Source organism: Plectropomus leopardus, chromosome 2, assembly GCF_026936395.1.
Source record: "Plectropomus leopardus strain MGB_pleo_1.0 chromosome 2, ASM2693639v1, whole genome shotgun sequence".
Lineage (NCBI taxonomy): Eukaryota > Metazoa > Chordata > Actinopteri > Perciformes > Serranidae > Plectropomus > Plectropomus leopardus.
In genome coordinates this window covers 32,189,754-32,202,054 of record NC_142177.1, presented here as the reverse complement: position 1 = coordinate 32,202,054, position 12,301 = coordinate 32,189,754, and the positions used below count along the sequence as shown (strand labels likewise).

The window sequence follows — 12,301 nt, the reverse complement described above, 5'->3', positions numbered from 1 at the left end:
AAAATCATCCCACTTACAGCTGTCATAAATTTTGAGACTGTTTTTGTACCAGGCTTTACACACTTTTTCTGCTGCAATGTTATGCATTTTAACATGGGTTTTACCGTAGACTGTATATAAAGATGGACGACATGACAGCTTCCCCAAAGTGAGACTATTCAATTTTGATTGTAACCTGGTGTCTGACTGCAGTACAGGTCCTAAGACCCGCCCCTCTATGTTAGGGAATGGTCATAGGCTCCCTCACAAGATGGCAACGCTCATATCTGGGACATTTTAACCTCACTTCAGCATTTTTATTTACAGTCTTTGGGTTTTACTCTGTTCTGAAGCCAGCCTCAAGTGGCCATTCGATGAACTTGACTTTTTAGCACTTCCAGATCAAGATCTTCAGTCAAATTTGCACTCCACAAGCCAGTAGATGAAGCCATGGTGGCCACATCCGTTATTTTATACAGCCTATGCTTGACACCAAGTACAGCTGAGGTTGATGGGGATGCCTTTGGTTTGGTCAATTGAATTTGCACATTGCATACAAATTATAATGTTGAGCTCATGATGGCACAGAATGATAAGTTAGTGTCTGTACCAAATGTTACTGCAATCCATCCAACAGGTGCCGATACGTTTCACTCAGAACCACAGATGTCAAACTCATGATTGCGCTAGATCAGTGGTGTCAAACATACGGCCTGCAGGCGAGAACCAGATGACCAAAGGGTCCAGTCCAGCCCGCTGGATTTTGCACATGTATTATCGATGAACTTGTGAAGGCCAAAAGGTGAAAGGTTTCAAGAGCAAGTTAAACAGTGAGTAGCCTACTTCATATAAAAAGCTGCTTCAGAGCTTTTCCACCCTGACAAGAATACACATTTCTGAAAAAATGAACACTTATCATAGTCATATTTTTAGAACATTGTACGAAACATTGAATAATAGAATATGTTGCAGCTGCCTCTGTAAATGGTTTGTAAGGCAGGGGATAACTTCACCTGCTTTCTCAATAAATTCTACTTTATTTTGGTGTGGTGATGACAGTTTTGCTTTGCAAGAGTTGAAATGTATGGGAAAATGCACATGTAATGACAATAAGTAGTAGACTGAGTGATTGCGGAAAAACATGATTAAAATTGCACTTACTTTTCTTGAGACATCTCGGGCTGTTCATAATATGTTTTGAAAATGGATGGGACGTGTTTGGCATGTACTTCTTAACACTAAAGAAGGGGGAAAATTTGGAGGTGTTGTTATTAATTGTTTACGACGCGTTTTACTGGTCCGGTCCACATGAGATGAAATTTGTATGTGGCCGTTGAACTAAAATGCTGCAGTAGAGGAAAGGTCAAAGGATTTAAAAAAAAGAAAAAAAAAGCCAGAAGAATTCATCCTCTGGGCACCATGAATGTTTTTATTACATTTCATGGCAATATATTGATTTGCTGCTAAGACATTTCACTGAAAAGCAAAAATGTCAACATCCTGGTGTCAAACTATCCAATAGTTACTGAGATATTTCAGCCTGGAGCAAAGTGTAGAACGAACAGACCAACATTGCCATCCATTGAGCCACGCCTTTAGCGCAGATAAAAAAAACAAACAATCACAATGACATGTGCACAATACAATTTCTGTGCTCTAAAATGTCAATAAACAGACTCAGGCAGTAGCCTTGTCTCTTCCTATATTTATCATTGCCTTCAGGTACAATCCAACCATACATCATTCTGCAACACCAAATGCTCGTCCTATAAAAAAAACAAAAAAAAAAAACCCACAAGAATTAAGTTCCAGTGTCTTTTATATAGGTCTAAGGTCCCAGTTTTCTGGTCTCATACATAATTATCAAGTAATTATGTATATAATATTTTTTTTGTCTATACTTAATCAGATCTGGCTTGTTTGCTTTGATCACGTTCACCACGTGGGGTGAGGCATTGGCATTTATTGTGTGCCTTTCCATCTCGTGACTTCACATGCACCGCTTCCGTTTTGCCAACTGTCACATGGCTTCAAATTTCTTTTTAACTGCGAGCATGTGTTTGCAACGCTTTCGGAGTATAATACAAGTCTTTGTTGGAAAGTCACAAATGATGAAATCTCATGTGTATGACAACATGCAACCCTACAAACAACTGTGCATCTTCCTGCGTGAAATCTTAGGACACACTAATATTATCAGTGGCCTCACGGCATCCTGTTATTACAGACACAACTGGGAGTTTATTGAACGAGGCTTTGACATTTAAAAGCTTTTAAACTACATGCCAATGGTGTTTAGCAATTCCTTATCGGACATGCGTATCAAAACATCTTTGCTGATGTTAAACACACAGTACAAAAGAGATTTTCTTTTAACAGACATTTAATTCCTTTCACAACATAAAAACATGGATGCTGTAGATCCTTTTTCACCACTTTACCAGAAAGTTTTTGTGAATTTAGCATAGGTCAAGTATAACTAATCACGTCAATTCCGCATATTTTTCATATTAACAAAGCCGTTGATTAAAAAATAAATAAAATTGCCAGCACACAGATGAGGTTTCCCTTAGTCCATGTTGCATACCGTTGTGTTGGGTAATGTCAGGTTTTTTTGTCATTGTTTTGCAGGGTAGAATTCAAAGCTCCTGACTTCTGTGACCTTGTGCAGTAAATGCCTTCAAGAACATCAAGCCTCTCATATCAGCTTCCCATGCCTTGGAACAGTCATAGTTCCTGGGCCACGCATCCGCTTTTATTACACTGCCTGAAATATCCACGCACACACATAATCGTGCTCAAACTGAGCATAGCTCTGTTATTACTAACACCACAATAACTGGGCTGTGGTTTAAAGTGCCAGCAACCCAGACTCCAGGAGGAATCTGAATGACTCCTCACATGTAAGTTAATAACCTCAAGGTGGGCTGCATGTACCACAAATACACAGTACGTGTCACATTACTGAAAAGTATTTACGTCCATTTTGAAATAAAAGGACTTACTAACAATTTGATTTATGTTGTTTTTCCTTTTCCCTATAAGGCTGATGTTGCTATGACCCAGTAATGTCGGATTCTCTGTGTTTTAGTGTGTAATTATACAGCTGACTGGTGGTGTTGATTTACGGAACAACTGGTATCATTTTGACTTTTTACTAAGAGTGAAATAAATGATGGTGATAGCTGCGCTGTGATGATTGCTCCAAGCTGTTTTGCAAAATAAACATAAGTCTCTCTGTAAATCTCTCTGAATATGCATTTATGTGAATAAAAACCTGCAAACAAAGTAAAGCTAGCCAGTGGTAGTGAACTAACAATAACAACAATAGAAATTAATTTAATTCAAGATTTTCATTCATAATTTTAACAAAAAAGAAGTAAATTTATTTAACAGTTGCCTTTCTTCTCATCAAATTACATCTGACCCATCGTCTTTCTTGACACAAGACTGGTATTACAATATTTTATTTCAGGCATCTATTAATACAACAATTATCTCACAGCTGGTCAAATGACTGTGCAGCCATGTGGTTAATGAAGCCCAAATTAAACACTATTGGACCTGCAACCTGTCACCTGCATACAGAGCATGTGGTGGGATGTTTTTTTTCCCTGTTTTTCACCATACAGTATAATGCCAATAGTGAGGCTGATTATTTAAAGAATACTTTGAGGAAAAAAAACATGAGAAGGCTGCTGAGGCACATTACCATTTAAATTAGTTTCACTTTAAGTCCATGTGCCTAATGACACTTACCGAGCACTATGAAAAACACCTGGTGCTTAGCTTTGAACAGGTTATGGTTGATCTTCAACAGTATGACCTTAATTACTTTGCAGATTGTTGCAGGCTATGACAGAAAAGAGAGAATTGTTTTTCCTGCTTTGTTATTGTTGAAGGCTCACTAAAATCCAACCCTATGTGCTGAGATATTCTTACACTATGTTCATAGAGAGAGTTGAGCAGATACATAATTTACTAAAAACAAAAAACAAACCTGTCAATGAGAAAGTAACGCAGTGAATTAATATTTTGGTTGATTTCAGGGAAGATTCATAAAGTGCCAAACACAATATTTTAATGAGTGGATTCATCTGAATTTTCATGTGAAGCCTGTGAAAACACTGTTTAGTATCAACATAAATGTAATAAAAATCCTACGACTTTTAGTTGGGTCTGCAGCTGCAGGCAATATACGTTTTAGACTTTTTAAACACCGTTTGGATTGAAGTTTCAGACCAATTTTCTAATAACCAAAATAGAAGGACATTTGTATTTTGCCCCAATGTTTATTGTAACATAAAGTAGTTTAATGATGAGTGAAAAAGTTAGATTATCTATGTCAAATGTTCAAAAAAACAACCCTTTTTAGACACATGGAAGACAATGAACATATTATATTAACATAAAACTATCTATTTGGTTTACAAACACATGTGGCAAATATCTGGCATTTCTGGCCTGTTTTTTGGGTGATTTTGAGTTTTTTCAATCTGCATGTGAGATTCCACTGCTTGGATTCCCATCATGACGAGTTTAAGGATTTAAGAAAAAAAAAATGTAAGAAATAATTTATTTGATTATTTAACAAAAAATAGGTTCTAAATTTAAATTAATGACTTTTTAAGGATTGCCAGGAAAAAGTAAACAAGTAATTTGTTAATGCCAAGACGACAAGACTTTTTGTAACATAAAAAAACCTCATCTACAAAGACAAATCTGTGGCACACAATTTGAGATTACACTGGGCTCACAATGTTATCCACGTATTATGTTAACACTCGCGTGCTAGGCCTCTTAGACACCTAATAAACACACTGTATTTTTAGTTGGTGTAAAGAGGAGTCATTAGTGCATCTAAATATTAATAAAATGTTTTGTTGTTCTCGTAATTTCATGAGAGTGTCAGCTTGAGCATACCTGGCTGTAAACACTTCTTACTTTCACCTGTGCAACAACACTAAATGACACAGACAAAAAGACAAAAGATAAAACAAAAAATGATATACGACTCCTTCAGTTCTCTTGTTTAAAATTTAAGAAGTAATCTCTAAAAGTTGTAAATGATTAAGTGAAAGGATCAGGACCAATAATGAGGAGAAATTACTGCAAAACAACATCAGACCCTCATTTTCACTGATTCCGACCACGAAAAAAGACATTTTTAAAAAACAGTCGAAATAGGTTAAAATAAACAGATAACCAAAAGTCTGAACACAGAGGCGCCTGAGAGTGAAGACTGGGTGGATGTAATATGTATGTATGATGTATATATATATATATATATATATATATATATATATATATATATATATATATATATGATTAGGAAGTTGACTTTTTCTTTCAGAGTGGAACTGGATAGATTTCATAGAATTTGGGAAAACTGGATTGAGTACATAATGCCAAGCAGATCGGACTTCATATGAAATATTGTGCAACTTGAACAACTGGTTCATTGCTACAATCTAAAAAAAAAAAAACTATAATTTGTTTAGGTAGAAGAATTCCTACTCTTATCCCTATTATGACACAAGTAAAAAGATTCTGTATGAGAACTGAGACCAGTTTACCAATGTTTGTCTGTTTTTCTTTTTTAAATAATTATCATTTACTTATTTACTTTTTCATAATTAGTATAAGTATGATTCTGCTTTTTTATTTTAATATATATTTATTTTCTATTTTTATGTATTTAGTTATCTTATTTATTCATGTAGTTTATATTATTTATTTATTTTTCTCTTATTTTAAATGACTGCATGAAAATGCATGGACAAATACTGATACGGAAGTGTATATAAATATGTGTATGTAAGGACATATATGTAGGGATAGAGGCATGCTCATGCAAACATAATGGGTCAGTCCTTGCAGTTTTTTTCTCTTTTTGTCTATATTAAATTTTCTATTATTTGTGATGACTGAAAAAAATAACGGAAAAATGTATATGAGACGATAACGTGTTTGATGGCTATTATGTCCTTGTCACAATAAAAAGAATTTAAAAAAAGAAACATAACCAATATGAAAACCAGTTCAAATATAAATAAAATCTTATAAAATAACAATAATTGCAATATATATTAACTCAAAGTTAAAACACAGCATAATAAACATGCTATAATTAATAATCAATTAAAAAAAAATCTGAAATAGGGTATTTAAACAGCCGTAACAGTGGCAGAGTGTCCAAGTTTTATACGACAAAACAGCATCTTCATATTGATTTGGCTTAACTCAGAAAATTAATATCATCCATTCACACTACTCCTGTTGAAGCTCCTGCATTTGTCAGAAGAAGAAAATGCGACGGTCATCCCACCGTAAACCTTAGAGCCAACCTTGGCTTCCCTCCTCCCCCTTCCTAGAGGTTGTGATTTATGCCAAAAACCAAAAAGCAATCTGCCTTTCTTGGCAGGCACCATGTCTGACGACGTGTGTGCTTGTCTCCGAGTCACTGGCATTCCTGTAAGGGCTTAATAGCTTAAAGACCAGGGAGGCAACACTCAAATATCAGACTGGGAAGCAGCACCACTCAAGAGGATCACAGGAGGACTGAGGTAAGTTCATCATTCATCTTACACACAGCAGCACTCTTAGATGGAGGTGTGAACTATTTAAGAGTCGGCTACTGTTTTTAACACTGAACTAATGCTGTGAGTTAACACCGAGCTAAAATCGCAATCTGTCCAAAGTGTTTGCCTATAAACACAATTGTTTTACTCAGTACTCTGATATGTAAGGTGTGTTATTTTAGTATTCTATCACTGACAATATTTTTAAGTGTAGAAGAATTATTTCAGATATTTATACTTGAATGTTTACTGGAATGTGTACTTTTAGAAATAATGTATTACTGTTTGGCATTAAGTTTGTGCAAATTAAAATCAGGGGCCAAAAGGTTATCCGAGTCATTCAATAGAGTTTATAAATGCAAATATATGCTAATGTGAACTTCCAGTAGCAAAAGCAGCTTCAAACCACATTCTCGGTTAGATGGTTATGTTCGTGTGGTCTCTTTTGTTGTGGATAAAAATAATTCTTATTTCGTTTAAAAGTTATCAAACACAGATTGTTTGATAAAAAATGAATAATCTATCTTAAGACGACAGTCATTTGATGAATTCATGGCTGTATTTTTGTATTTGACAGCTTAAAAAAATTCTATTTCTCAGCAGCATTTTATTATTTCCAAAAAATTCTATTTAACCCTTTGAAACCTGAGCAAATTGGCTTGATATCTTTCAAAAACACTGGAAGAAGGCAATGTGCAACGGAAGACGAAATCAGGAAATTGGCAAGAAAATAGTAAAAAGTACGAGAGATTTAACCTTACAATTTTTTGTTTTAATTAAAAACAAAAAAACAAACAAAAATGTAAATGCCATTGAAAATGTGCATAAAAATGTATAAATCCATAACATAATTTTTAAATACGAAATTACAAGAATTTTAACTATAGTGTCCCCCAGATATTTTTCCCAAGCTTTTTAAAAATGATTTTCACTAATTTCTTGCACTTCGTGGAGCATTTCTTACCAAGTTGCTCATTGCCTTTTTCCCATGTTTTTGAAAGAAAAACCAAATCAATTTGCGCAGGGTTCAAAGGTTTTAAATACTTTTAAAAGACGTCTGAAAACAGCACAAGAAAAGTGATGTCGCTCCAGGTTTCAAAGGGTTAAACCACACACCTGTTCACCCCTTTACTTGTTTCTACAGTTTTGACTGTGACTGAAAGAGATACATTGTCAAACCGTAAAATCTCTCTGAAACCACGTCAAGAAGAGAGCTTGGTAATAACCCAAATTAAGCAAAACTGCCACACTGAGGTACTGCAGATGCTTAGCTTCGACGTCAACTCCATAGATAGCCACGTGCTTTCTGAACATGCCCTCTTGCATTTAGTCATTTTTATGATGCTTTACGATGTTCCGTGCTGTGTTTCAGTGCTGGTCATATAAGCAGCTGGTAGCAGTAACAGCAGTGTGTAACACAGGCCACATGAAACCCATAAAAACCAACTCCCATAGCAAATGAGCCATTTGCTTTGGAGCATGTCTGAGGCAGGGCTTAAAACTTCAGAGAACAGCTCCAAATGTTTGTTGAGTGCAAAAATGTATTTTTTAACTTCTCACAATGAGCATTTAAAAGCACAGTTTGGTTTAAAAAAAAAATACATAAGTAAATAAAATCAAGGTCAACAGCATGTGACTCGAAGTCATGTGAAGTGCTCATCATACTCACCATATAGACTGTCTAAAGTTACATCATATTTAGCACACTATCTCTGTCAGCATATACAGTACCACTTTAAAAAGTGAATTTATTTCTACTTAGTTGATATACTGACATTAAAGTTAGGGGCAAATTGAAAACTTTGACATGTCGGGAGTTAAGCTGTAATTATGATAAATTATATTATGTTATATTAATGTTATATTTTGAATCAGAACACCAAAATAATTGATCTAAAGTCTTCAAACCTCTCTTTAATTAGCAGGTTTCACCACATTACGACACACTCATAATGTCAACAGTGATTTACAAGCATATTAAGATGTTCGAGATGGGATGTTCACACTTTATGTGGCATGTGACGTATCGTGTGACAATCCAGTTTCCTCGTCTTCCAGCAGCCATGGTTGACACCCAAGAATATCACACGCCTGGGTGGGGCTACAGTTGTACAAATACCATACTAGCCTATACATAAGTGGGTTCAAACACGTCAGAAGGTAAAGTTCAATTTGTCAGCATCATGACAACAGTGTCAACAGTTTTTGGGATATTGTAAATCTCATGTCACTGTTCATTCAAATTCTTTTTTCTTGTATTGTATAAAATGCCAATCATATGAATGGCCAAAACAATATATTTAAAGGGACACATATTTTCCCCTTACCTGTAATGCTATTTATCAATCTAAATTCTTCTGGTGTGTTTTGCATAGTGTTGGTAATATCTATATAATATATAATAATATTATAGAACGAAATGGCACTCAGCTTGTGGTGCTCAAAGTACCAAAAAAATACATTTGCAACTTAACAGCAATGTCTCTTTATATATATATATATAAACTCAATTTTGAAACGTTTTTGCAACTTAAAAACACCAAATTTATCAGATCAATCTTTTTAAATTTTAGCCATTTCCGCAAACCAAGTTAACTGTGCCATATATCTGTATTCTGCTGGTTGTAGTCAATCAGTAGACAATCATATTTGTAAAGTCATTTTAAGGAAACAGACCTTGCAGATCTTTACTGAGGTTGCTAACACTTTGAAAGAACAAGGTTATTTCACTTGTCATTTTTAAGTTGCAACAACTTCACAAATTAAATACCGTTAAATTTTAAGTAAACTTAACAAATACATATTAAGTAGACATGATTGAGATTAATAGTTATATATTAATAGTTATTTTTAACTGTGTAGGTCCAAGGACGCAGGGATGTTGTATGCTGTAAAGCCCTCTGAGATTCTGAGCTTTATAAATAAAATTGAATGGAAAATTGAATTCTATTTGACAAAAAGCAGACATCTCAACAGCCTATATCTGCGACAGGATTTCTAAAGAGCACTACAGGTGAGAGAAAAATTATGGGGGTCAAGTGTCCCTTTAACACCAAAAGAATCTAGAAGAAAAGAGTCTTCCATGAATGTGCATCTAAAACTATGTTGGAAAGATGTACAGTTGAGTTGTTAGGTGTGAAATCAGGCTTCAGTTCTCAAAATAACACCTGCTGGTGCCTCACGGCAGGAAGGTGCCCTTGCATATCAGCAATGCTATCAACATCATAACGCTGTAAAAAGTCAGTTGGTCAGTCGGTCATTCAGCTGCTCGCTCAGCCAGTGAGAGTGTGTGTCTGCTCTGTTCACCTTGAGTTATAAGGAGCTTTACAACTTCAGGTGGCTGCTGTCTGCGTTCACACTCTACTCTGCTATTAGATCAGTCAGGGATAACTCAGCTCACACAATGCATGATCCAGTCATGCATTACGTCGGCTGTGCATGTGCACGGACAGCAGTTAGGTCCCATTGTGCATAAAGAGAAAACAGCCTATAGTGACAGCAAGCAGGGCTGTTATTCAAACTAGCCTTGTGACAAGGGAAATGATTTCACAGTTACAGAGTTCAAACAACATCAGCAATATTTAGTTTGAGGAAACAAACTTGATTTGCTCTTAATTTTCTGTTAACAGAAAATCTAAGAGAAGTCAACTCCAGATGCACCGAACGTTCCTAACCAACAAAATCTGCTCCGACCAGATGTGCTCAATGCTGAATCCCCCTTGATCATACGTCACTTATTAGAGTAGGTAACTAAACACTATATAAGGGCAGGTTTTGTGCTGTGTGCAAACACTCTGGCACATGCCCAAGACCAACGACATGACAAGGTTGTAAGAAGAAGAACTTCAGCGGTAGTGAAAATGACGTAGGCATACTGTTAAATAAACTTGGAAATGTATGTAAGTATTAAAAGTGAAAGTATGCACGCAAAAAGGTTTAATAACTAAAAGGAAAAGCAAGTCCTCATCCATATAATATATATGAGAAGCTGGAACCATCCAAGTGTTTTTTGCATGAAAAGTGACTTAAAGAATGCTAAAAATAGTTGCCAATGAATTTTCTAATTAATCAACTAATTGTAATTTTTATATTATTTATGCACAAAAATCTTAATTTGTAAAGTAGTTACCTAATCTGGAAAAAGTACAATATTTCCCTCTGAATTGTAGTGGAGTAGAAGTGTAAAGAGGCATGAGATTAAAATACTCGAGTAAAGTAAAAGTCCCTCAGATTTGCACCTAAGTACAGCACTTGAGTAAATGTACTTAGTTACAATCCAGCTCTGCTCATCAGAGGAACGCACAGTAACAGAAATGACAGAAACTGGGATCACAGAAGTATAGTAGTATTTCTTTAGCCCTGAAATGTAATAATCTGGTCATTATTATTACTCAAAAACATTTTCTTAATTTGATTAAATGATATTATGCATTTTTTAAACGTTCCTCAGATGTAAAACTTATTTTTCCTTGCATTGGAAAACAGTTTGTGGTCTAAGAAAACGAGATGTTTTTCTCTAATCTTGGTAAGAGTGATGAGAGACAACTCTTCTTCTGTCACCGAAGAAAAGAGCAAAAATAAGAAAACACTGGTGAAGCCCAGAAATCAGATTTGTTTCTTGCATGAGGCCCATTGTCTCTGACGACATACTCAGTCTGCAATGGGATTGTTTTAATCAATTTCCAATCAGACAGCTAGCGATAGTATTTACGTGTACATACGTCTGTGTGTGTGTCGGTGCTGATGTCAGCAGTGGGCTCGGATTACAATCAATATTTGGGGACATGAGCATCTCTCCTCCAAAGCTATAAACCAAAGACTAAACAAACAGTTCAGAAAGTGACCAGAAAATATATTCCAGCTCCAGGCAATGTCCTGCCTGATATCACAGTCACCTTTATTACAAAAGTCACATCTGAACCTACACTGTGATTAAGATGAGTCATGCAATAGATAATGGGTTGGAAAAGATGATTATTCAAGCAATTTAGTGCAGCTAAATTCACCCAAACTTGTTTTCTCCATTTCCTCTCCATTATCTGGTTTTGGGAGATTTACTGTAATGATTGACAGTCTTGACAATGTCAACGTGACTGCCTAAATATTACCGAATCTCGCTTTCAGCACATGGACACACAGGAAGGTTTCTCTGATAGAAAGGACTCGCGTAAACACTGAAGAGCTGCCATTTTCCAGATTTTAAGCTTTGTCTACTTAGAAGCTAAACATCAAATTCCAGTTAAAGATGCCCTGTAGAGTTTCCTGGGAAATAAAAACAAAAGGTTCGTAATGTGTGATTCCTTGAGGTGTGCTTAACATCACTTCCTTTCTCATACAACAGTTGCAAAGCCAATATTTCCTACAAACAACACAGAAAAACATTAAGTACATTTACATGCACAAAAATAGTCTGGATTATGCCCTTATTCTGAAAAAGACGATATTCCTACTAAACTGTTTATATGGCGAATGAAAATGAATATTCCAGTCTGCAGCCGTGCATACTCTGATAAACGTGCACCAGAATGCCGTTTATTAAGTCAAAATATGGAAAAGTGGAACAGCTTGAGCTGTTTGTCATTTTGCTTCTTCACATCAAAATAGGATTTTAGTTCCCAGTTTCCTACAGGAGGCGGTCTTATTGGGCCAAACAAACACAGACTCTTTCCTTCCTTCACCTTCTTGAAAAGTTTGGTGTTGTGTATTTGTATATATCCAAAAACCTGTTGATTTCCAAGACT

The 12,301-nt window shown here is 35.5% G+C and overlaps 1 long non-coding RNA gene across 1 annotated transcript in view; it reads right to left on the bottom strand.

The window, feature by feature from the left end:
- The window catches only part of LOC148190250 (uncharacterized), a 32,091-nt gene that overhangs the window by 3,637 nt on the left and 16,153 nt on the right, over positions 1-12,301 (bottom strand). The window lies entirely within an intron of this gene.